Source organism: Macrotis lagotis, chromosome 2 (assembly GCF_037893015.1).
Source record: "Macrotis lagotis isolate mMagLag1 chromosome 2, bilby.v1.9.chrom.fasta, whole genome shotgun sequence".
NCBI lineage: Eukaryota > Metazoa > Chordata > Mammalia > Peramelemorphia > Peramelidae > Macrotis > Macrotis lagotis.
In genome coordinates this window covers 273,052,766-273,079,938 of record NC_133659.1, presented here as the reverse complement: position 1 = coordinate 273,079,938, position 27,173 = coordinate 273,052,766, and the positions used below count along the sequence as shown (strand labels likewise).

General features: G+C 35.1%; 1 protein-coding gene and 1 pseudogene across 1 annotated transcript in view; one reads left to right on the top strand and one right to left on the bottom strand.

The window, feature by feature from the left end:
* Positions 1-797: 797 nt before the first annotated feature.
* LOC141514965 (GLIPR1-like protein 1) lies at positions 798-23,314 on the bottom strand (annotated as a pseudogene).
* A 65-nt stretch (positions 23,315-23,379) lies between these two features.
* Positions 23,380-27,173, top strand: part of CAPS2 (calcyphosine 2) — a 77,904-nt gene continuing 74,110 nt past the window's right edge. Inside the window, exon 1 of the mRNA XM_074226173.1 lies at positions 23,380-23,885. The gene's annotated coding sequence lies outside the window, so the exon portion shown is untranslated. The remainder of the gene's footprint in view (positions 23,886-27,173) is intronic.

Below are 27,173 nucleotides of genomic sequence, written 5' to 3'. Positions count from 1 at the left end.
ATTCTGGTAAAGGCAAGGATGGCACAGCATACCTCTCACTATAATAAAATTGTGCAGCTCACACCTCCAATTATTTGGTTAGCTAGTGTGGCACTCTGATATTGAAGGACTAGTAGTAGGGCCCTTATGGCTCTTTGGAGGTCTCTCGTCCTTGAGTGCAGTCTAGGAACTTGGGAATTAATGACTATTAAGACTTCTTGAGCCCAAAGTTCCCATAGTGGCTCATTGGGTTGCCATCTTTTTTGAACTACTTTTTGAACAGTGACTATGGCAAACTAAATTATATGACTCACGTGCTACCATCAGAATCTATATATTTAATTAGAAAATTTGTCCAGTCATATGAAGAGGGGGAAAAGGAGGAAGAGGAGTAGATATGACAGTCACTAAAATGGACAGTTGTACTTCCTTTCTTTCACATAGATGGGTAGAATCAGTATTTTCCGCCCTTTTTGAAAAGGAGAATAAATCATCCTGACTTCTTTCAGTAGGGGAGCCAGGTAGGGACATGCTTGTAGGTTTGTTTGAAGGATCCTTTGACAGGTTTGGCTTTGAGGTGGAGCTTGGGGTGGTAGTCTTCAATGATATTTCATGAAGTTTCAATCTTTTGTGGTGATTTGTTATCTTGTGAATTTAATTGCTATAGATTTGGTAAACATTTACTGTGTTTACTCTAGGTTGGAAAGATGTGAGGAACAATGACCATTAATTACCCCAATCACCTTGCTGATTACCTATCCCATGAATAGCAAATGAATTCTGACAGAAATGAACAGAAATATTATATTTTATGATCATTTTATTATGAAAACTAATTTTATTTGTTGAAGAACACAATTGGACAAATATTTGCATTGTTAAAGACTTCAGATTACTACATACTTTATGAAAAATGAATATGGTAAAACTTAATTTCATGACCCAAATACTGCCATCAGAATCCTATGTATTTGATTGGAAATTCTGTAATTATCCATGTTTTTTAATAAAATCCTGAGAAAATATCAAGAGAGTCAATAAAATTTTAAATTGCATACACACATGTATATATTATATAAACACACATATATGAAAAATGTATATTATATATAGTATATTTATCACATTACATGGATCAATTAAATTATTAATCTTTCTCATCTCTATACAGACAAATCTTTCTCTACAATATAATCTTTCAAGTAATCTGACAAACTTTAAATATGAACAATTGAAGACTTTTGTCCTAAAACAGCATTTTAGTTGTACATTTAATTTTAAGCAAGTTTATTAGGATAGTATGACAAGTCAAATGACAAATAGAAATTAGATGAGTAGAAAACTAATCTGAAATCCAATATTGTATTGCTTTCATATGTGACGTCTTAAATCTTGTCTAAACCATATTTGGTGACCTTTGTTAATGTTAAATTGATTAAATAAATTAATATTAAAACCTTATAAAGCCTTTTATTAGATGGTTCCCTGCATGGGGAGTGGGGGAGGGAAGGAAGGGTGATAGAAAAATGTGGAATGCAAAAACTTGCAAATTTGAATATTGAAAATTACTTTTGCAAGTAATTGGAAATAATAATAATAACAATAATAATAAACTTATGAAGGCAATGACTCCTTCTATAATATGCCAAAACACTAGATTCAGAACTTGAAAAAATTAAAGAACCTGGACATACTTGCTTATGCTTCATCAATTATTTAGATAATGGAAATATCCAGATACTTAGAAACACAAACAATGCAGAAGGACATTTTAAACTACAAATGTTTGTATTGTATAGAAATAATCAGTAACCCAAAGACAATATAGCTAAGAGACATTGGTTTGGGGGCTGAAAATACACAATGTCAGGAAAGCTACTCCCTTCTAACCCCCTTCAGGAATGTATTCTGATTTTATAACTGAAGTTATTGGGGAAAATACATCTTGTTTCACAGCAATTCATTTTACAAGTTACTTTTTTTTTTACAATATTTGTTAACAGTGACATAAATTAAGTCAATTTGGTACCTAAACAATGGAATTTTTAAAAAACTGAATAAATCGAATCTGATTCTTTTGAAACATATAGGAAAATGTTAAATTAACTCTTTGGACTGTGTTAGAGATAATGTCATTGTTCATTTCTGATGGGAGGTATGACTCACGTTTTTCATTTAGGTTTAAACATATTTTAAAACTACTATTACTTTAACTTGGTCAGACTGAAGTAATTTTGTTGACTAGTCCTAAAATATAAGTTTCTAAAACTACTAAGGATTTATAATTAGCTTGGAGACTTCCCCTTTGATGAGATCAGAATATCATATTTCATTTTCAATTTCCTCTTCACTGCCAATTGCTATATCAGTCTTAACATTAAAAATGTTAATTTTTAAAAATATCTTTACATAAATATGATAGATACCTTCTATGTCACATATTTATCTAAAAATGCCCATATAATCTTAATGTAAATTAGGGTGGTATTCTTGAAGATGAAGTTTGGGAGCCAAAACAATTTGTTTAATAGTTTATGGCATCTTTATCTTTAATTCAATGACACTCAGATTCTATTGGGAAACAAATATGAGAATCTTTTTTACATATAGGTAGTTATAATGCTAATTTCACATAAATTACTTTATCAGCCTTACTACCTGATTCCACTAGTCCTTTTTTTTCTCTACAGAATATTTCCTGACCTGCTCTTTAATTCAAATGGAAGACACATTTAGGACATGAAGATGTAGTAGAGAATTGTGCGATGGTAGTTCAGCTTAATCATAAGTTAAACTCTTAAACGCATGCCTGGAAATTTTAGTTGTAATAGAAAAGTAACTATACATGATAATATCAGTCCTATAATTCTAATTAACAGATACATTTGACAGGATTTATTACATGTAATATGACGAGGAATTTCCCAATATGGATTCCAATATGGGTAACCTGTTATAACAACAACAGCAACACAGAATAATTAGAATAATGTCACACTAAACAAATAGCTTAATTTAAAAATTTAAATATTTAAGGTATACATACTTATTCTTTTATCACGTATTGGATTTGCTAGAAAAAAATCAAAAGACCATTAAAGGTTTTTTTCACTTTCTTAAATTAGGCTATCAATTTAAGAAGCTAATTTAGTTATTTTTAAGGACATAACAGAGATGAACAAACGCAACATTTAACAGCATATGCTATCAAATTATTGACAGCAATTGTGTATCAGAAAATATCTGTAAAAAGTCTTTTGCTTTATAAAGCTTTATAAAGTCCTAACTAAAATTTTAAAGTAAGAAAAATTTCTTAGTCGTATCTCTCAACCCCCCCCCCCCCTTTTTTACACTAGTCTGGCACTGAGGCTATTCCAGCACCTAGGGCACTTTAGCTGTCCAAGACTCCGTTGAATCCTCCATTAATTCAAATTACCAGTAATTTTCTATCTCCTTGCCAGATTTCTGTATTCCAGTCAATTAGTCAGGGACATCCTCCTCACTAACCAAATGACAGAGTATATGGAAAAAATTACAGGTCTGAATAATCCTATTTAATTTTATATATAATTTATATATATAATATATATAATTTTCTATACAATTTTATATATTTATATATGATTTTATATATAATTTGCAAGTCCTTGTTATCTCTAGAAAAGTATGAAGGAAGGTAGACCAGTATTAAAGGGAGTAAACAGTCTTTTATGTGTTATTTAAAAGATGAAAAATTTGATCAATTAAAACATTTTCTCCAAAAATCTATCACAGTTTCTAAAATTTGTTCCATAGAAAGTTAGTTGGTACAGTAGATAAAACAGTGGACTTGGAGTTAGGAAGACCAGAGTTCAAATCCAATTTCAAATACTAAACAGTATGGCAAGTCACTTAACCTTTATCTGCCCCAGTTTCCTCATCTGTAAATTGAGGCTAATAATTACATCTACCTCCCAGGGTTGTAGTGAGGATTACTTGAGCTAATACTTTTAAAGCACTTAGTGGAACAGACTCTAGTAAATGCTTATTCTTCTCCTTTCCCCCTATCCTTTATTAGCTTCACAATAGTACCAAGAAATTAACATTTTTAGCACTTTAGAGTTGTTATTATACAAAATATTTTGCATACACGATCCTATTTGGTCCTCATAATTTACAATTCTGTGAGGCAAGAAAGGATGCTCCCATTTTGCAGTTCAAGAAAGATGATTTGCTCATGTTCACAAAGTTATTAAGTGTTAAAGCTGGCATTGGAACTCAAGTCTCTCCTAACTCAAAAGTGCAGCATTGTTTTCTGATGAAAGCATTAGAGCTAAAGAATTATATTAGGGATGGGGTGGGGAGATAATGTTATTGTTAAGTAAGCTCAAACTAGCTTTATGCTTTTGTTCATTCAACAAATATTTATTGAATGACTACTCTAGCTATTATAGTACATGGAGCTTTGGAAGATGCCAATATCATTTCTATCCTTGAAGAGATTTCATTTCCCCTTTATAGTTAAATTTACTGTTTTAGGATAGATACTGACAAGCTAGAGAGCCCCCAGAGTAGGGACAAAGATATTGAAGGGTCTTGACATTGTGGCATTTGGAGATCATTGGAAGGAAATAAAAATATTTGGCCTGGATAAGAAAGCACTCAGGACAAATACAGTAATAGGCTTAAAAGTGTTTGAAGGGTATCTTGGATTAGAGCTTTAGACCTGTCCTTGTCCCTGAAAGACCTAAGATATTGAATGCAAAGTTAGAAAGGCAAAATTTGGCTCAATATAAGAAACTTCCAATTATTAATTTATTCTAAAGTAGGATGAACTAGTCTTAGAGAGTCAGTTCTCTTTCTAACAAAGGCTCAAGTCGAATTGTGGAATGTGTTGTAAAGTACATTCTTATTTGGATATGAGTTAGTGGCACAGTGGTGAGCACACTGGACTTGGCATTAAGAAATTCAAATTTCTCCTAAGACCACTTACTGAGCTATGTGACTGAACAAATCACAACCTCTTGTTTTCTCATCTGTAAAATGAGTATAAAAAATAGAATCCATCTCCCAGGATTGTTTTGAGATAAAATGAGGTAAATCTTGGCAAAGTGCTAAAGGACTACAAAAATGCTTATTTATTATTATTATTATTATTATTATTATTATTATTATTATTATCCCTTCTAACATCCTATAATGCTTTATCAGCTTTCTATAGAATAAGCTAAAAAGGTTAAACTCATTTAATTATGAAAATTTTGCTATCCCAGTTATTTCTTTATATGATTTGCCACTGTTGTTGCTTACTGCAAAGATTGTCTTCACAACAATCATCTTGATCATCACAATCATCACATGAATATCCTTTCTCATAAGGTCTTTTTCCATACGTGTTTCCGCTATAAAACAATAATATTCATTTGTTAAATAGATATCATTTCAATTATATCAATTTTAAGTTCTATGATAATTAAATACATTAAGGAAACATGCTAATTTCAGAGAGCTCTGCATATAACAATTCACAGGCTTAAGAAACATTCTACACAGGAGTTCTTTTATCCACTAACTTTTTTTCCAAATATTTTGAAAACTATATTTCAATAAAATTTCTCATTTTTAAATCTCTTTATTTTATTTTTTTGGTATTTAAAAACATTCTGTGGGGCAGCTAGGTGGTACAGGGGATAGAGCACTGGCCTTGGAGTCAAGAGGATCTGAGTTCAAATGTAACTTCAGACAATAATTACCTAGTTGGGTAGGTAATTAAAGATTAGTTGCCTTGAATAAAACAAAAACAAAAACAAAAATAAAAGCATTCTACAGAGGCTTCATCAAACTGCAAAAGTCACAAAAGATTAAAACCTCTGGGCCCATTTAAACAAATAAAAAAATATTAAAAGTTCAGGCTCATTAAAACAAGCAAACAAAAAATAATGAACTAGTATTTAGAAAAGGGGTATGCCACTTTTGAATTTAAAGAATTATTTTAAGACAAGAAAATATATTTTTAGTTTTCATTAAACATAAGTAGAAAACAATTGCTTTTTAGATTCAGGAAGCTAGGGAGCACAAAAAATTAATAAAGAAAAAGAGATAACTTATTTTTTATTAATGCTCTTACTGAGAAAGGATTCATCCCAATTTCTCAGGATTTTGTTGATTGTGTTGCTACCACTATGGAATTTTCAAAGTTTTGAGTCCATGGAATGGAACACTTTGGTGGAACTACTTTGGTGGAATACTTTGGTGGGAGCACTTTTGATTAGTTAAAAGAAGGTTCTAAAGCAACTTCACTATTTCCTGTTAGTTACTCCAAAAGCCAACTTTCTGGGTCATTTTTTGGGGGGGGGTAAAGAAGGTAAGAAATGACACTATAATTGTGCATTCTCTATTCAAATAAATATATCAAATATTACCTTCTAATTTACTTCTATGATAATTTAAGAGATGTGTTCCATCTCCCTAACATTCCTCATGCTTCATTTTACAACTACTGCAAGTTAATAATGAAAATCCCAAAAGTTATTAATGAGAAATGCAAAACAACTCTCAAGTTACACTCACAGACTGGCAAAAATGAAAAATGAAAAAAAGAGGACAATTTTTTTTCTTAGATCTGGTAACTTGATTGTATATGGATTTTCATAATAAACTTACAATGGATATAAGACCCTAATATTCAACATTCTACATTTCACACATTTGAGTTGGAAACATATTCTTAACCAAAGAAATTATATAGAAAATTACAAAAATACAATATTTTGATTACATGGACCTGAAAAATTTCCACACAAGCAAAACTGAAGTATCTAGAATAAGGTGGAAAGTGGACAAATATAAAAATGATCACTTTTAAGGGTATGATGTCAAAATATAGTATATATGGCTTTTAAGTATATTTTCATTGTTTGTCCATTAATTCCATAAAATACCAACTGTGAGCTAGTTTTCTTTGGTTTCATGTCCATTGTTGCAAATAATGGTGACAATCTATAGCATTTGTCATGTTATTTTGTCCAATTGTACAAATTAGTGACTGATTGGTTTTGTGCCCTCAGCTTAGAATTTATCTCCACTATTTTAGAAAATGTGTTTGGATTATGAAAAGTATTTTTCAAGCTACTTGAGTGACCTGCCTTATCTTTGACTGTACCAATCCTTATCCATTCCACCTTCTCATTTGGCTCCTCCAGTCACTATTCTTCCCCAAGGATATCCATGATTACTCAAAATACTGTCCTAATATTCTATATGATGGGAATGGATTTTGAAAATTATAGTGAGTTGGGGGGCTGATCCAACCATTCTGGAAAGCAATATGGAAATATGTCCAAAGAGCAATTAAACTGATCATACCCTTTTGACCTGAATACCAATACCAGGCTTACATTCAGAAGAAATCATAGAAAAAGGAAAAATGTTCCAAAATATTCAGAGTAGTCCTTTTTTTGCATTGGCAAAGAATTGGAAATTAAGGGGATGGCCATCAATTGGGGGAATGGTTGGACAAGCTATAGTATATAAAAAAATGTTTTGGAGTTCTATTGTTTTTTAAGAAACTATGAATGGTCAGACTCTAGAGGGGCATGGGATGAATTATAGGAACTAATGCTGAGCAAAGGGAGCAGACCCAAGAAAATTTTGTACACATTAACAACAACATTGTGAGTTGATCATCCTTGATGGATGCAGCTCCTCTCAGCAGTTCAGAGACCTAGGACATCCCTAGGAGACCTGTTAGGGACAATGCTATCCTCATTCAGAGGAAGAAAAACTATTAAAATAAAGAAAAAGCTACTGAAATCTTATTTCTCTTATGTTTTTCCTTCATAACACATGGTTTTCTTTCTTTTCCCTTAGTCCTAATTCTTCATACAGAAAAAAGACTGATATGTAAACATGTTAAACACAAATACATATGTACAATTTTCATATACATATGCATGTGGATGAATGTTGAAAATTTTTCATAGCACATAATTAGAAAATTAAAATATCGCTTGTGAAAAAATTGTAGTGGGAATTATTAATAATATAGGTTTGTTACTTGTTTTTTAGTCACTTTTCATTCATGTCCAACTCTTGGTGAACACATTTGGGGTTTTCCTGGTTAAGAAACTGGAGTAGATTGCCATTGCCTTCTTCAGCTCATTTTACAAATGAGGCAATTGAAGCAAAATGGGATTTAAGTGACTTGCCTAGAGACCTAGGTACTCTATCTACTATGCCACATAGGCTTCCCATAGGTTTGAATACACTTTCAATTCATATTACTTTAGAAGGGCATTAGTGCATGAGAGATTTAAAATCGAAAGTCATGTTAGAGCTGAAATAACTTGTTTCATAGATTAAAATAAAAGTTTAGGAATTATGTGTACTATTTCTTTATAACCAGTGACTCATTTTCTTTGAAAGGACATGTATATCAGCAGCATGTATCAAAACAAAGAATTTTCTAAACATGAAGGAAATGATACTTCTTATCAGACAAACATATATGAAAAGTAATGAAGACCTGGATCTATGATTTCATTGTTATAGGTAAATCCCTGGTAAGAGAACTTTCTCTATAATGAAACTTTCAGCTCTTTGAGAAGAGCTTCAAGAAGTAACTTGCCAAATCTGGCCCCAGATACTTAATAATTGTCTAGCTATGTGACCTTGGGCAAGTCATTTAACCCCGTTGCCTTCAATAAACAAAATGTGAAAAAAAAAAAAAAAGAACTTGCCCAGAATCACACAACTAGTGTACATCAGAAGTAGGATATGAACAGGTTCTTCTTGGTTTCCAGGTCAATTCTCTATTTTATCATACTTCTACAAAAAGTAAGAGATAAAATTATTTTTAAAAGAAAAGTAAGTGATATATTTTTAAGTTCAAATAAATATTCTTATATATTTTTTTCATGGGTTGCTCACAATGATTCTGTGAGACTGGTGCTGCCAGCAGTTTTTGCCTCATTTTAGAAATGAAGAATTTGTTGACTCAGATTAAATGATTTGGCCATGGTCATGCAGCTAAGGTTTGAATTTGCAATCAGAGGCAGGTTCTCGAGACTACAAGGCCACCATCTTTCTCCTACAAGATAATCACCTCTCTAAGAAAAAAGATTTCGTGATTATCTTTGAGTGGGATAATGTCTGAGATTTCTTCAGTAGAATATTATAAATTAGAACTGTGTCTCTTCTGCTCCTCTTCCCCTGACAAACAACTTTTGGGATATCAGTGAATATTATTAGGACTGGGAATGTGAAGAGAAAATTGACTTTTATTCCTTATCTACTGAGTCTTCATTCAGGAATGAAACATAGGTCTCTGTTTGGATTATTTAAATTAGCTTACACACTTAGATTGTAAAGACCACATTCTTAACTAATGAGGATGGGTCAGTAGGGGAAATTGCATTAGGAACCACATATACTCTCTATTGCTCATGTTTCATGTTACCCTTTTTTTACTCTCCCATCTACATGGTTGAGTAGGAGCTCTGATTCTTGAGAATCGTAATAAAGCTTTTTCTCTTCATACCTTGAGAAGTCTCTGAAATTTAAGTGGCGTTCATCCCACACATGTTGTAGGAGAAAGAGTGGTGGCCTTGTAGTCTAGAGAACTTGCCTCTGATGTATACATACATATACATGTCTATTATCTGTTTATGTATGCATATACACACGCACACAGATGTGTGTTATCAGAAACAGAAAGACTCCCTATATACCAAATTATTCAGAATATCATTTTCTGTAGTAAAAAGACACTTGAGGATAAAGTGGGTTCCCATCAGTTTTAGAATGACTGAGCAAATTTTGACATCTAACAACATGAAGAGTAAATATATGAAATTCAGAGAAAGGTGTGAAAATTTGTCTAAATTAAATAGTCCAGTCCCATAAGAACACAATTTATACTAACAAAATGAAGCAAAAACAACACTAAAGATGGAATCTTACAATCAATCTCATCCTTAAGGAAGAGATGAACAACCTCTCCTTCCTTTGGTAGAGATGTGGCAAACCTATGCTTATGAAAAATTACATATCTGGCAATCAATCAACTTACTAAGTACTCCCTATGAGACAGGCCCTTTGTTAAATACTGGGGAACAAAGAAGCATTTCGTTTTAGGCATGGTTGGCAATTTTGCTTTAGCAATATTATTTAACTTTTTTTTCTTATTATAAGAAAAAGCTTAATGGAACCTCTCTGAGGCCAGAGCTATTATTTTGTTACGAAGTTGGGAAGAGCAGATTCCAAAGAACCACCAGGTACTTTGAAATATCTAGGTAATGATTATACTTCAGGATGTGATGAGGTAAAAGTGTAGTGGAGGGGGTCAGAAGATCCTTCAAAATAATAAATGGTCTGCAACTTCTTTTAGTTCAAACATTTTGTTTTGTTTCTAATGGTTTATAGAGTTGTCTATTAAATAAAGACCAAAGAAGGTATGTCTTAATTTATGAGTTTCTAGTGCAGAGCAAAATTGTGCATCACAACTAAGGATAGAAACTTACAGTATACAAGCCATTGTGTACCCTTTGGAAAACCACAGACAACCATGTACAAATTTGGTCCTTCAGTATTTCTATGACAATGCCTTAATGATCTCTGGAGAAAGTAGAAGATAGTCTTATATGGGTTACCATGTCATATGTCTTCTATGGAGTACTGCTCCTCAACCCCTTTTTATTAGAACTATTCCCCTTGAATTATATAATCCTTATGAATTTTTAATATGACTGTTCTTAATAACAAACAACTCATTACTTAGTTCTATTTAAAAATACCTTTAAACAACAAAATTACTTACGGAGGTGCATAGTTGCACACAAACATTACAGTATCTTTTCCAAACTTAGGACACCGTCTAATAGCACAGCCAATTTTATAGGTAGAGCTCCAAATAATCTAGAAGAAAATGAATTTAAAATAACATACCCTGAAAATTGCAAGGCAATGCCTATGTTACAAGACCATTTGGGAATAAGTAAAGTCTATTTGGGGCAGTCAGGGATACCTCTGTAGCCTCCCTTCTACTCCCCGCCCAAAAGAATTATTTCTTAAAGTGATCTAATAAAACTTTTCTTTCTATAGCTGTATAAATAAGTCATTCTATAGGTCAGCAGAATATAGAAAATAGTAGAAAGAAGAGAGCACAGCAAATGGTTTTAAGGTTAGATTACTAGAATCAGTTTCATTATGGAATTCTGAAATGTAAATGAATTAAAGACATTTCTTCCCATCTGTCTTGTATGTTATTTCTCATTTGGCATGCCTAACTTTCTCCTCTTTTCTAAACTTTGTGCATCATTTCTTTCTTCTCTTTAAGTCCCACGTAACACTTTTCTTCAGGAAGCATTGTTAGATAAACACCTTCCAACTCTGCTCAAGTCTATGAACTAGCATTTGATCTCAAACTTGATTAATTCTGCAACAGCTTATTTGTTATTTTGGTCTTCCCAAGTACATTATTAATATTTGGAGGGCAAGAGAATATTATTTTTGCATACATAAAACATATAATAGCTATTATATATATATATGAATGTACTTATATATTATGTATGTGTATGTGTATGTTTATAAAATATTTCCAAAGAGAGATTTGGGGTAGTAAGTTAATTTAATTTTACAAAATTGGTTTGTACTTATTTGACCAAATAATCCATTTCTAGGCAGATTTTGGAGTCCTTATAGAATTAACATAGTATCAAACGTAATTTTTTTCAAAGTTTATTCTTTAAATATTCATGACTTTCTCAAGAGAAATAGGGAAGGGGCAGCTAGGTGGTACAATGGGTACAGCACGGGTCCTGGAGACAGGAGGACCTGAGTTCAAATCTAGCCTCTTATACTTTTAATTACCTAGCTATGTGACCTTGGGCAAGTCACTTAACCCCCATTACCTTGCCAAAAAAAAAAAAAGAAATGGGAAAAAGATAGAAAATATTTACCTGAGTGAAACTGCTACACGGTCTTGGACATTCATTCTTTTCCAAGTTATGATATTCACCTTCACTGAACCAAGCAAGAGTAGCATTTTCGGGAACATAGTGGGTAAATTTGCCCAACCATAAATTTTCTCCTACAGTTGTAAAAAAAGGATGACATGCATGTTTCTTGTCAATATGAATATTTGGTGAAAAAACACATTTCCTTGCCCATGCTCTGGCAGTTTTTGCTAAAGCAGAATCCCAAGACTGAAAAGGAAAAATAAAAGCAACCAAATTATACTCAATTTAGTGATCAAAGCAAATATTTTTTTAAAGATCACATTTATTATTCTTATAAAAATTCAAATGTGTAGTCTTAAGACATTTTTTCTTTAAAATCATACTTTAAGTAACTGACCAAAGATCCATGTCAGTGGGAATACTCAATACCAACACATATCATAACCATTCAGCAATATCATGGATGATCTTGGTGAGTTGCTGCCAATCAAGCAATCAGTTATCACCTTGCACCCAACCTAGAGGTGAACTTCCGTGAACTTAATTAGTCTGGTTCATAGAAAAAAGAAAATTGTCCTTTGCCAGGTTGGTACTTGTGTAGATGATCTTTCCTAATTTTGTCAAAACTTCTCTGCTCATTTTCTTAAAGCTACAAAACACCTTGTTATATGAAACATTAAAATAAATCTCATGTATTCCACTTTACATGACTATACATTCTAATTTCTGGAAAAAGGTGGAGAGTTGCCTTTAAAGAACAAAGACAGCTGTTGACTATTTAATCCACTTTCAGATTTTAACTTCAATATCCACTTTTCTTCATAAGAACATAAAAGATGTTGAAGTCTCATTTTATCCATGTCTTTCATTACATCCAAAACCAGAGGAGTCAATCAAATATCTATTAAACATTTATATTGTGCTCAACACTCTGCTTTGAAATAAAGAGTATTAAGGATGCATTTTTTTTCACCTAAATAAGTTTCCTGTTTTTAAAACATATTCCCTTAGAAGAGGATTCTGGAAAGGACATCAGAGTGACAAAAATAACATTTTGGGCGGAACAGTGGTCTCCCAGGACAAGCAGAGAAGATCTGAAAAAAGATCTCAAGAGATCTAGTGAAGTGTAAACACTTCTAGTCTAGCTGAAACTGGAAGCAGAGAGCCTTGGGGGTAGCTGGGTTGGAAGGTAGCTTTTGCCACAACCACCTCCTGGACAGTATTGGGAATCAGTCATATAAGCAGGGAAGATTGAGGGAACCTCTGATGACAAGGGAAACCAGGTCTAGCTTTGGGAACCAATACATGCGGAGTGAGTACAGAAGCAGTCAGTAGCCAGGGACATTGCTGGCTATGGGTACTTACAGGAGAACTGAGCTCTTGACCTCTGTTCCAGGTCAGAGAGAAGGACTGAAGGTTATAACCACACAAAGGTACTCAGGGAGTAAGATCATTTCCAGCATCGTGTACTGGGGGAAAAGGAGTGCAAAGGTTGGGCCCAGAACAAAGCTAAAAAAATAATATTAAGAAAGACCTGAGGTCAGAGGCACTATCCACCACACAGCAGGACTAGAGGTGAATATAATTACAAGCTGCTAAAAACTAAAAGAAAAGAAATGAGCAGGCAGAAGTAAAAGAATCAAACCATAGACAGTTACTATGGGAATAGAGAAGACTGGGTCAGAGGAGGATACTAAAGCAAAAGAAAAAGCTTCTCTGACCCCAGAGAATAATGTTAAATGGACACCTGTCCAAAAAGAATTCATAGAAGAGTGGGGCAGCTAGGTGGTACAGTGGAAAGAGCACTAGCCTTGGAGTCAGGAGTACCTAAGTTCAAATTCGTCCTCAGATACTTAATAATTATCTAGCTGTGTGACCTCAGGCAAGTCACTTAACCCCATTGCCTTGCCAAAAAAAAAATTCATAGAAAAAAAAAAGAATTCATAGAACAACTTAAAAAAGCCCTTTAAAACCAGAGGCTATAAAAAATTAAAAAACAAGAAAAAAAGAAAGTCAATCAAATGGAAAAGGAGATCTAGAATCCTAAGAAAATTATTCCTGATAAATAGGATTGATCATGGGAAATCTAGTAAGAGAAACCAAAAAATAATAAACCAAAATACAAAGATAGAAAAAAAAAGAAGAGACTATGAAACATCTCATAAGAACAATAACTGATTTGGAGAACAGATCAAGAAAATATAAGAATAATTGAACTAGCTGAAAGCTACAATGATAAAAAGAATCTTGGTACAATAATACAAGAAATAAAGAAAATAGCCCAAGAATTCAAGAATGCCTTCATTGTTCATCTCTATAAAGGTAAAGGGAATATATTGTCCTGTGACAATCACAAGGGTATTTTTCTTTCAATCATTGCTGGTAAGATTCTTGCCAGAGTCCTTCTCAATAGGCCGATCCTTCACCTGGAAGATGGTTACTTCCCTAAGAGTCAGTGTGGCTTCAGAAAAGATAAAGGATATGGTGTTTGCTTCCCGACAACTCCAGGAAAAATGTCAGGTACAGAACAGAGGTCTGAATACAAGATTTGTAGATCTGACCAAGGCCTTTGATACTATCATGTCATGAGGGTTTATGAAAGTTATGTCCAAATATGACTGCCCAGAGAAGTTCATCAGCATTATACATCAACTTCATAAAAAGCATGCATGCAGGGGCGGCTAGGTGGCGCAGTGGATAAAGCACCGGCCCTGGAGTCAGGAGTACCTGGGTTCAAATCCGGTCTCAGACACGGCCTTGGGCAAGCCACTTAACCCTGTTTGCCTTGCAAAAACCTAAAAAAATAAAAAAATAAAATAAAAGCATGCATGCCTGGGTTCTGGATAGTGAATGAGATTTCCCAGGGACCAATGGAGTAAAACAAGGATGTGTCCTTGCTTTCATACTTTTTGGCATGATGTTTTTAGTCATGTTATCAAACACCTTCACTGAGGATGAACATGGCCTCAAGATCAGCTTATGCACTGATGGCAAAGTCTTCAACTTGAAAAGGCTATAAGCCAAGACCAAAGTGGAAGGAATGTTGATGCATGATCTTCTGTTTGCAGAAGATTGTGCACTCGATACAGCCTCTCAAGCTGAGATGCAACAGAGTATAAATAAATTCTCTGCTGCTTGTGCAAATTTTGGTATAACAATTAACACAAAGAAAACACAGGTGGCTCCATCAGCCTAGCACCACCCCATCCATTTGTGGAACCACTGATTCCAGCAAATGAAGAAATTTTGAATACTGTAGACGAGTTCACTTACCTTAGCCGTTTCCTTTCCAAGGAGGTACACATTGACAATGAGATTGCCAGAGTTAGCTCATATTTGGCAGGCTCAGAAAGAAAGTATGGGAGAGAAGAGGTATTTGACTACCAAACTGAAGATCAATTTGTGCTGATCTCATTGTTATATGCCTGTGAAACCTGGACAGTTTACCAGTGCCAGGTCAGGAAACTGAATTGCATCCATTTAAATTGCCTTAAGATTCTTAAGATCGCCTGGAAGGAGAAGATACCAGAAACTTGAAGTTCTTTCTTGAGCTAAACTACTTAGCTTTTTTAACATTGCTACAGATTGCAACCAAGATGGACTGGGCACATTGTTAGAATGCCAGATGTATGCTAGTCAAAAAACTATTTTATGGAGAACTCACAGGGCAAGTGCTCACAAGGGGTTAAGAAGAAGGGATGCCCAGACACTGAAGGTCTCATTGAGGAACTTTAGAATTGATTCATCAGCTTGAGAGACACTGGCACAAGACCACTCAGCATGGCATGCCGTCCAAGAGGGGACTGTACTCTATAAGGAAGACAGAATTGAAGCAGCTCAAAGGGAATGTGAGACATGCAAGTTTAAGAGTACCCCCCAGGTGTTCACATGGACTATTTGGGCCCAACCTATGGTAAAGCATTATGAGCTCATATTGGTCTGATCAGCCACAGTCAGACACACTGTAATTTGTCTCAAACATAGTGATATCATTTTGGTCTTCTTCAATAATGAAGGACAAGAACTATGAACTTTTATCCAAGAAATATACAGTTGAATAAAAAGGGCATAATATGTATACAAACAGCAATAATACAGTTAGATTATGATAAGCACTTATGCAAGCAAACAAGGATGAAGACATGGTAATCATAATTTAGAATTAGATGATAGTAGCAAGTGTGAAATGGAGGGGTGGTGCATAATTGATAGGGAACTGCAGTGTGTGACATCAATTGGAAGATCAGCATTTTAGATTAATGTATCCTAGACAGATTTTGCAGAAGAACAGTGAATTCTCCCTTGATTCAAGTAGGAAAATTTCAAATGTAGACTGCATTTCAGAAATTGCACAATTTAGAATATTACACAAACTGTCCTTTTCTGCAAATGCCAATTATTCCAAATTAAAAATTCCAAATTAAATTCCAAATTAAAAATAACCAGTATTTTCATGATACTGTAGGGTTGTGAAGAAAGGAGACATGACAATAAGAATTAAAATGACAACCCAGAAAGTGATTGTAAAGAGACCTGAGTATTTGTAATCAGGTTGAGTAGTTTGCTTCCAAGAAATTGTATTAAGCCTTTACATAAGATTTGTCTGACTTCAGAAGTAAGTGGGCTGGTCTCAAAAGAAGAATAAGAGATGGACAACCTGGTGTTTGAGAGGAGAAAGGGAGGGAAGCATACAGTGATACTCAAGTACTTTAAGAAAAAGTGGAAGTCTTTCAATCTGTCAAGTAGAGCTTCTATTAAGTAATTGTAGAGATACTATCAATTCACATCTTATCATTTTGTTTCCACATTTAGGAAGTATCAGATCTTTTGAGGGGAGGGGAGAATCAAACTCTTTTATAATATTTAGTTCAATAGCCAGGAGTAATCTGCACAGTTTTAAGGATTTGATTATTTTTTTCCTCCTCTGACACTTCCATTAGCTTTAGTTCTTTGAGAGCAAGGGCTATTAGGCTTGTTCTTTTTGCCATTCTTTGTAACCTAAATGCTTAGCACCAGTGCCAGGTCTATTGTTGCTTAATAAAGGTTATTTGGCTGAGTGAATAGCTCTAAGACATGCTCTCATAACTTTGCATTTGGACTATCTGCTTTTGGGTTCCTCTGCCTCAAAACTCTTCCTCACTCCTTTCTATCCTCAGCTGCCAAATTAATCTTCCTAAAACTCAAGCCTGACTATCTCACCCTCTCTAATCTCTCCTCCTAAATCAGATTGAGAATAACCAAAAGGCCACAAATCCATCAGAGAGTTGTGAGTAAATAGCAATGAACATTAAGACTTAACCAGTGGAATAGACAGACGAGAATAATTTGTTTCAATGCCACTGAAGGCACTTGAAACAGTTGTGTTCTGCTTAGAGTCTGGTCAGGCATTGAAGATGCTAATGTCATCCCTTGGATACTAAGCCATCACTAGTATCTTGACTTTTGTCTTGCCACTGACTCCAATAACCCTGGGAGAGAGAGTGAAGTAGATGACTTCATACAATTCAGTCCCCCTAAAATCTATTTTATGCATGAGTCAAAAGTTATTACCAATATCATTTTAACTTATCTCAAAGTCCTGTGTCAACATGCAAATGAAGAAGCAGTAGTTGTTGATACATTGGGAGCTGTAACCACAACCCTGTAGATAGATGGCCCAGGCCATAAGGTTGTTTGCTCAGTGGACTAAAGTAGAATTGGAATTCCTGGGTATTTGAGCAGCTATTTTAAAGGACCACAGTGCTTACTCCTGGAATGAGGAAGGAACTACAAAAAGTGCTTTACAAATCTATATCATGGATCAATGTTGGAAGGGATGTGGGGAATTTGGTACACTAATGCATTGTGGGTGGAACTGTGAACTGATTCAACTTTTCTGGAGAGCAATTTGCCCAAAGGACAATGAAAATGTGCATACTCTTTGATCCAGCAATACTACTACTGGGTCTATACCCTGAAGAGAACATGGAAAAGGGTAAAAATATCACATATTCAAAAATATTCATAGTAGCTCTGTTTGTGGTGGCAAGAGTTGGAAATCAAGGGGAAGTCCATCAACTGGGGAATGACTGAACAAATTGTGATATATGTATGTGATGGAACACTACTGTTCTATTAGAAACCAGGTGGGATGGGAATTCAGAGAAGTCTGGAAGGATTTGCATGAACTGATAGTGAGCGAGATGAGCAGAACCAGAAGAACATTGTACATCCCAACAGCAACATGGGGTTGATGATCAACCTTAATGGACTTGTTCATTCCATCAGTGCAATAATCAGGGACAATTTTAGGATATCTATGATGGAGGGCACCATCTGTATCCAGAGAAAGAACTGTGGAGTTTAAACGAAGACCAAAGATTATTACCTTCAATTTTTTAAAAAAGTTGTTTTATGTACTACATAATTTTTCTAATACTTTATTTCTTCCTCAAGAATGTTTTTTTTTTCCCTTTCTCAGCATATTCAATTTTGATCAATGCATAAAATGGAAAGAATGTAAAGATTATGGGATTACCTTCTGGGGTAGGGGCAGGGAAACCTTACAAAACCTTATAAAAATGATAGGTAGAAACTACTGTTGCATGTAATTGGAAAACAAATGCAATACTTATTTAAAAAAAATCTACGGGGCAGCTAGGTTGCATAGTGGATAAAGCACCGGCCCTGGAGTCAGGAGTACCTGGGTTCAAATCTGGTCTCAGACACTTAATAATTACCTAGCTGTGTGGCCTTGGGAAAGCCATTTAACCCCATTTGCCTTGCAAAAAAAAAAACAAACCTAAAGAAAAAATCTATGTCGTGCATCCGTGGCCTGCTTATCACTGTAGTTGAGGAGCTGACCTCATGGTCAAAACACACCTAAAAATGTACAAAAACTTTTTCAGAGAGAATTCCACTGACCTTCAGTAGATATGGTACGCATACTCTTAAGGACAACATAAAATCCAGTAGATTTAAAAGATGATAGCTCTTGGTCAGCAGATATTACATCCAAATAGCAGCCCAAATAGCTGACAATGAAGGCCAACTTACTGAGTTTTTGTAGTGGCTACATTGATGACGAGCTTTGTTTACAACCAAAACTAATCTAGGGGTGGTTAGGTGGCTAGATGGCACAGTGGATAGAAGCCACCCTGGAGTCAGGAGGACCTGAGTTCAAATCCAGCCTCAGACACTTAATAATCACCTAGCTGTGTGGTCTTGGACAAGCCACTTAACCCTATTGCCTTGCAAATGCCCCGCCCCCCCCAAAACTAATCTAGTCAATAGGCTTGGATGCCTAGCAAATGAGTAAGTGACAAATTCATGAATGCCACCATCATCAGTGTGGAAGAGAAGTATTAGACTGCCTGCCAACCTTAAGATCTTTCAATTTTCTGTTGACCTCATTGTTGCACACTTGTGAAAACTGGACAGTGTACCTGTGCCATGGCAGGAAACTTAATTGTTTCCATTTGAATTGTCTTGGGGAGATTCTGAAGATCATTTGGCAAGATAAGGGACCAGATACTGAGATCCTTTTTCAAGCTAAACTGACAACCATTCAAACTTTACTGCAGAAAACACAACTCTGATGGACTGACAACTTGTTTAAATGCCAAATAGACATTTGTCTAAAAGATTATTTTATGGAGAATTCACACAAGGCAAGTGCTCACATACAGGTCAGAAGAAGAGATACTCCCTGAAGAACTTTAGAATCAATTGTATGACATGGAAGATACTGGAAAAGGAATGCAAGCATGCCTGCATCAAAGATGGTACTGTGTTCTATAATGAAGCAAAATTTCAGTAGCTCAAACAAAACCCCAACCAAACAAAACATGAGATTCACAAATTTAGAGAAATCTCTGCTCCAAACATTCATGTAGACTTTGTACCCAACCTATAATAGTGCCTCCTGAGATGGGTATCAGTCTGAACCAGTCATAGGCGGTCATACCCAATGTTATTTTCATCTCCTTCAAGAATGAACGACATCAGTTTTTCACATACAAAAGCATATTTGTGAGCCCCCACAACTGACTGGACTTTTCCCTTTTTTCCATTTTTATCTGGTTGCTTGGTTTACAGGTAAATGAAAGATAAAAACCTAAATGACTCATTACTAAGTTAACATCATCAAAGTTTCTAATATCTGTAACTTCTATGTTTATTTATTCATAGAATTATATTTCAGATTTATATTAAATACATCTCCATAATACATGCTAATATCAACTAACACCTAACAAATAAATTAAAAAGTAAGTCATTACTTCCCCCAAATGGGAAGGTTCCCCATTACAGCATAATGTAGCATTACCCTCTCTGAACCTCAGAGTGATTTTCTATTCTTTGTTTTCGATATAAATCACCTAGATTGGAGAAGTGAGGCCTAGGAGAAGTGAGGAGATGGATATTTGATTTCCCTTGTCAGATTCATCAAAATATTGGTGAGGGTCACCCTGAACCTCTGGTTTCAAACTCATACAGAAATGGTATAGTCACTAAACAATACATCCCTATGAGTTACAGGCTGATAATTATTTTATACTTCCTATCTATAATTGCTAAGCAATGAAATGAAAGCTTTTCTGCATCCAGAATATTAGATTATATCCCAAATGTTGGTAAGATTTGGGGCCCCTTTTGCCCACTAATGGGGAAACTAGCCATGAACTATATTCAAGCTATAGTTTAAGATTTCCTAGAGACAACACTATAAAGAGCAAAATAAACCAAAAAGTGCTCTTGGGAGGATAGATATCCTATTTTATGTAATCACAGAGCTTGAGGTTTAGAGCAATGAATTGCTTTAGAGTAGCTTACATAGTTAATATTTCTCCACAAAGTCCTCCTCTTGACATCTCATATTGATGTTCAGGTTGACTCTGTGTTTTCAAAGAAGTACAAACTCTGAGAAGTTCTATCTTGCTGGGCAAGGTTTTTGAATGGGCTGTTAATAAACAGCCTAGCTAATGTGAGAGATGACTATTTTCTTCTAACAACTAATCATATAAGGAACAAAGTTTAATCAGACAATAAAAGTCTAAATTTGGGTGAATAGATATATTTTTGCTCATTTTTTTTTGCTCAAGACACCTCTGGAAAAATATTGATTCTCCCTTTTGTCAAGACAGGTGATATGGAAATTGGTATCTTTTTGACTAAAATTTATGTGACCCAGGTCACTTACCCACTCACCTCTTTTTAACATAGCCTATTTCTCATTGTATTAATCAGAGTTGATTGATACTCCTCGGGAATGATTATTCTTTGATGGACATATAAACTGTGAGTGCTCCAACCAATTGGAGTCTTTGTTCTAAGACAGCCAAATGGCCATCCTTTTATTAATGAACATGCTGGCCTCATTAATAATAATAATTATCCAGAAAATATGTCTCTTGCAATTTTTTAATTGACACACTAATTATTAAGAGGCCCATCACCAGTAAACTGACCAGCCAGTGATGGAATCTGTTGTCTCTGTCAGTCAGAAATAAAGAAAAAACTTTTATAAAGCCCTTAGTCCTATGTAGTGGCATAAATTGTGTAAATATTGGTCTCAGAATCAGAAAGAGCTGAGTTTGAATCCTGCTTTAGATACTTATAGGTATGTGACTGTATCAATTTCTTGACCTCACTATGCCTCAGTTCTCTCTTCTGTAAAGTGCAGATAGTAATAGTACCTAATTCATAGTGTTGTTTCAAAGATCAAGTCAAGATGATAAATGTAAAGTATGATGCGAACCTTCAGTGCTCTATAAATATACTATTTGTGACTTGATGTATAATATTTTCCCACCACAGAGTTGGTAGGAAAGGTGAAGTGGAAGGGGGAGGAATGGTGAGAATCCTATCCTTTTTGAACTTAAATTTGAATGTTGAAACTCTGTGAGATTGTTGTACAATGACAGATGAGGGCAAATTACTGGAGAAGTTAAATTATATATATTCTTGCTATCAATAAAACAAAGAAAGAAAGTAGTAGATGAATAGAAGAATGGCCTTCTTGTACCCCTTGGAAAGACAAAAAAAGGAATTAGTGGAGTGAGTTTTGTTCTATGTTTCAAAACTCAGAAGTTATCAACCATTATCTAATGAGACATTTGGTCTTCAAATATTACAGTATTGTAATTTTAGCAGACCACCATTAAAATAAGTGCAACGTAAGTTCCAAGATAGTTGCTGAAGATGAAATGGTAAAGAAATTTGATTAAGAACTTGATTAACTTTCCATATCAACTATAATTTCAATGCAAAGATATGAAAAGGTGAGAATGAGGAGATATTTTGGAAACAACATTGACATGGATAGTGCTATTTTGGAGTTGCTTTCTTATAACATATTTATCCACAGAGCAAAAATCAGAATTTATGATAAATGAGGATTATAATAAAGAGAAAAAGATATAGCATATAATCAAGATTTATAGTCAATATATAAACATAAATTGAAATTTCTTTAAAGTACTGGGAACAAAAGAAACAAAGTGAAAAAGTGATTCAACATAGCATACAAAATGGTAAAGTAATATAACATTTGTAAAATAACTGTGATGCTTACAATTAGATTATGGGGATAAGGGGAAGAGGCAGCAATCCATTGTACTACTTTAATGTAATGGAAAGAATAGCTGGATTTATAGAATCAGGAGTCCTGGGAATGAATCTGTGAAGACTGGCACTATTTGTGTGACCTTGGGAGTACTCAAGTTTTCTAATCTTGAAAATTAGACTAGTAGATAATTTTTAAAATTCTTTCCTGTAATAGATATTACCATGCAATATGATTCAAGGGACAAAATGTTGGATTTAGGGTTGGAGGTCCTGGGTTTGAATCCAAGGTTCCAGGATTTATTGCCTATGTTACCTTTTGAGAAAGGCTTCCCCACTCTTAGTCTGCAATCCTTCATCTGAAAAGTGACTAGTTCTAAAATGACCATGAAAGTCTATTCCCACTCAAAGTCTATAAAAATATTAACCTTTGTTTCTCTCCATGCTTTGAGTTATCTCATCTGTAAGATGGAGATAAGAATACCTATGCTACCTACCTCACAGAATTGATTTGCAGTTCAAACAAGATATAGGCTTTGTAAACCTAAATGTTAGATAATTGCTAACTATGATTAATTATTCTGCTCCTCTCCAGATTCTCTCTCACCATACGTTTCATGCCTCCGGCAACCGGCTGGATCTCACTCCGTAACTTATTATGAATATTGACACAATCATCGATAAAGTCGGGATCGGTGATGGATGGGATATGCGATGACTGGCCAATGGATGGTAGTGTGGTCATAAGGCCCAGGATCAGGGACCATAAGAGGAACCTCTGATTCAACATCATGGCTAGCAATTTGGGTGAGGGCTTATGTCCTTGAAATCCTGGATGGACTTTGGAACATTCCCAACAAGCTCCCAAACAGCCACTAACTGCCTTTCAACTGCTGATTCTGCCCCGCCCTGCCCATCATTGATCCCAGCCAACCTCAAACTCTGCTTCCATTTTAGTCAGACTCTACCTGCTCTCCCTTTAGCTCTCAACCTATACCTGCCCTGCCTTAGGCTTTGTGGTTTCCTGTGCTGTTCCACCCCCTTCCATCCCACCTTTTATTGTTTACTTCCTTGCTGTTTCCTCATAGAGTTCAGGATAGCGAATGTTGGGAGTCCAACTTCTGCTTGTTTTTCCAGTACTCCTCCATCACCCTTGACCCATCCTTATGTAGCTTCCGCACTTTGAGGTTCAGGTCCCCAACCCCAGGGCAGGCCTCCATCACTCCCTGCTTCAACGTCCGTGCTCTGAAAGCTCCCAGGATCCACTGGAGATGAGTTTGGGAATGCTGCTGTTTGACAGCATGATGGAAAGACCTGGGCAGAGGCAGGAAACTCCAATCCAAAGCTCCAGGAGAATAAAGATAACATCACAACAATCAAAATTTTGTATATCAAAATTACTTCTTACAACAAACCATTATGGTAGGTGCTGTTATTTTATCTCAAAGGAAACAAATGGAGAAGTTAAATGAGTTGCCATGGTTATACATCTAGTAATTATCTTGGACAGTATTTGAACTTGGGTTTTCCTGACTCTGCCAATTAGATATCAGCATCAACATGTCGGGCAGCTAGATGGTGCAGTGGATAAAGAGCTAGCCCTGAAATTACGAGGACCTGAGTTCAAATGTGATGTCAGACACAAGCTGTGTGACTTTGGGCAAATCACTTAAACCTGACTGCCTCACATCCATATCATCCTGATTCATATCTGGCTCTGGAGAAAAAGAGTTGACTGGTGACTTAGCACAGACCCCACCTCATTCAAATCCAGTTAAAGTGCTAGTCATGACATCATCTCTTGATTTGAAAATGAAGGACAAAAGAGCAAAAACAATCAATGTGTCTCTTTTTGTTCTACCTTTTTCTTTTTTTAAAAAAAAATTATTTTCATTCATATGCAGATGTATATTTTTAAGTTACACAATTTCTTTCCAGGCTATCTTCCCACCACTCCCCCCTCAGTGGGGAATAGTCAGGTTAGCATTGCACATATATATTTTGATAAACATGTTTCCAGATTAGTAATTTTCAGCATGAGGAGTTAGGATTAAGGGAAAGAGATACATAAGAGATAATTTTTATAAAGTGTTCATCAGATTCTGAAGGATTTTTTTTTTAATGTTTTGTTTTTCTTCCTCTGGATGGGGATAATATAGTCCATAGCAAATCTAATACATTTGTCCTAGCTCTCTGGACTGCTAAGAGGAGCAGCTTCCATCAAGGTCCTTCATCTCACAGTGTTGTTTTTGATGTATACATTGTTCTCTTGGTTCTACTCCCTTCACTCAGCATCAGATCCCTTAAGCCATTCATGCTTTTCTAGAGTCTGACCTTTTATGGTTTCTTATAGAATAATAGTATTCCATAGTATTCATGTACCATAATTTGTTTAGCTATTTCCCAATTGATGGGCATCCCCTCAATTTCCAATTCTTTGCCACTTCAGAAAGAGCTGCTATGAATATTTTTGAAACATGTAAGACTTTCTTTTCTTTTCTTTTTTTTTTTTAATTATTTCTTCTGGCTATAGACCTAGAATTGGAATGGCTGGGTCAAAAGGTATGAACACGGGGCAGCTAGGTGGCGTAGTGGATAAAAGCACTGGCCTTGGAGTCAGGAGTACCTGGGTTCAAATCCGGTCTCAGACACTTAATAATTACCTAGCTGTGTGGCCTTGGGCAAGCCACTTAACCTCATTTGCCTTGCCAAAAACAAAAAAACCCTAAAAAAAAAGGTATGAACAGTTGTACTGCTCTTTGGGCATACCATATTGCTCTGCAACTCCATTAGCAATGCATCAATGTCCCAATCCTCTCACAAACTCTCCAACATTGATCATTTTCCCTTTTTTCTCATCTTTGCCAACCTGATAGGTGTGAGATAACATCAATGTGTCTCAATATACATCAATAAAACAGGGAAGGGATAGGGGTTGAGGCTGGGGAAGTAAATAAGTGGTGGAATGATGTGACACATCACATAGGGCTACATTTGGACAGATAGTTGGGAAGATCTGAGTTTAAATTCCACTTCATTAATTATATGATCCTTGGTTATCCACTTAATCTCTCTATGCCCCAGTTTCCTTATCTATAAAATACAAAGGTTGGACTAAATAGAATCTAAGGTTCCATTAAGTTCTTAATCTATGGTCCTATGATATGGGTTCAGATCATTTGTCAGTAATACATGATCTTAGACAATTAATCAAACCAATTAAATACATTGTATCTGGGGATACAGAGAAAAAGCAAATGCAATCTTCCATATCTTTGAAGAATTGACATTTTAATGGACTCACTAAGATAATACATAGGTAAAGAATAGAGGGAAAAACACTTCCAGTTTTATGAGTCTCCCATTCTTCACCCATGAAATGAATGGACCTCTGAATCCAGAGACTTGCAGAATCACAGACTGGCATCTTCTTAACTGTTCTTGTTAATACATCGCAAATGCATTCAGTAAACCACAGGCATGGAGTTTTTTGGAAGCTCTCTTGATTTCTTAGGCTCTTGAGATGATTGAGAGTCTGCAGGACCTGTAGAGGTCATCTAGTATATTCTTTCATTTTGCAGATAAGGGAACCAAACCTTAGATGATAAGTGAGTTGCCAAGCATATGGGCAATATGTAGCAGATCCAGGTTCCAACGCTATGTTCTGTCTCCAATTGCAGAGATCATTTCTTATCATTTGAGGCTGAAGAATGGGAGTGGGATAAGAGAAAGCATCTCTCTTTTGGAAAGATAACACTATGAGTAGGCTTGGAATCAAGATGATCTGAGTTTGAATTCCTGTCGCTGAGACATTCTATCTATGTGATCCTAGACAAGTCACTTAACCTCTTTCAAACCAAGTTTCCTCATTTGTATATGGGAGTAGCAAAAACACCTATTTCAGAGGATAGTTGTGGAGATCAAATGAGATAATATATGTTGAACACTTTACAAAGTTTAACAATATATCCTAGCTATTATCTAGGTTTGAAATATATATATATATATATATATATATGTCTAAAAACATTCATTTTTATCACCTATTTACAATCACTATGAGAGCTAGATAAGGAGAAGATGAATCCCCTCTACAATTTCTATCCATTGCAGTTAATTCTCTCCAGTGGTGGCAAGCAAAACAAATCTATTCATTTTCACATAATAGTTTCTCAGATATTTAGTAGTTATTATCATTTCCCTAGGGCTTGTCTTTTTTAGTTATAGTATTAATGGCACTGCCCTCTTACATTGAGTGAGTAATTGTTAAAGAGCTTTTAGTCATTGTAACTAATATTTATGGATCAGGTTTGGAATTATTTGTACAAACCTCACTAGTAGCGTTTGTAAGAACTAGTGTATCAAAGCTTAAGACCACAAGTTAGTCCCTGTGGTCTTAAGAAAAGGAAAATGATTGGTGGATGAGTCAACTTGTTCAGGAGTTGCTTTGCCTAGCAGTGGTTCTCTCTGCGTTGTGGCATCTGTCACACAGAAGGTATTAGTTTTAATGTAGTTTGCATTACTGGACTTTATTTAACTACCAAATAGTCCCCCAAAAACTGCTCTGATTGTAAGGTGTGTCTTTACTCACCAAGGAGTCATTGATCTCTATTATCCTAACTACCACTTGACTTGCTTTCTCTTTCATTTTCCCTGAATTCTTTAGTTTTATGATGTCAGTGACTAGCAGAATTTTGTAAAGTATCATTA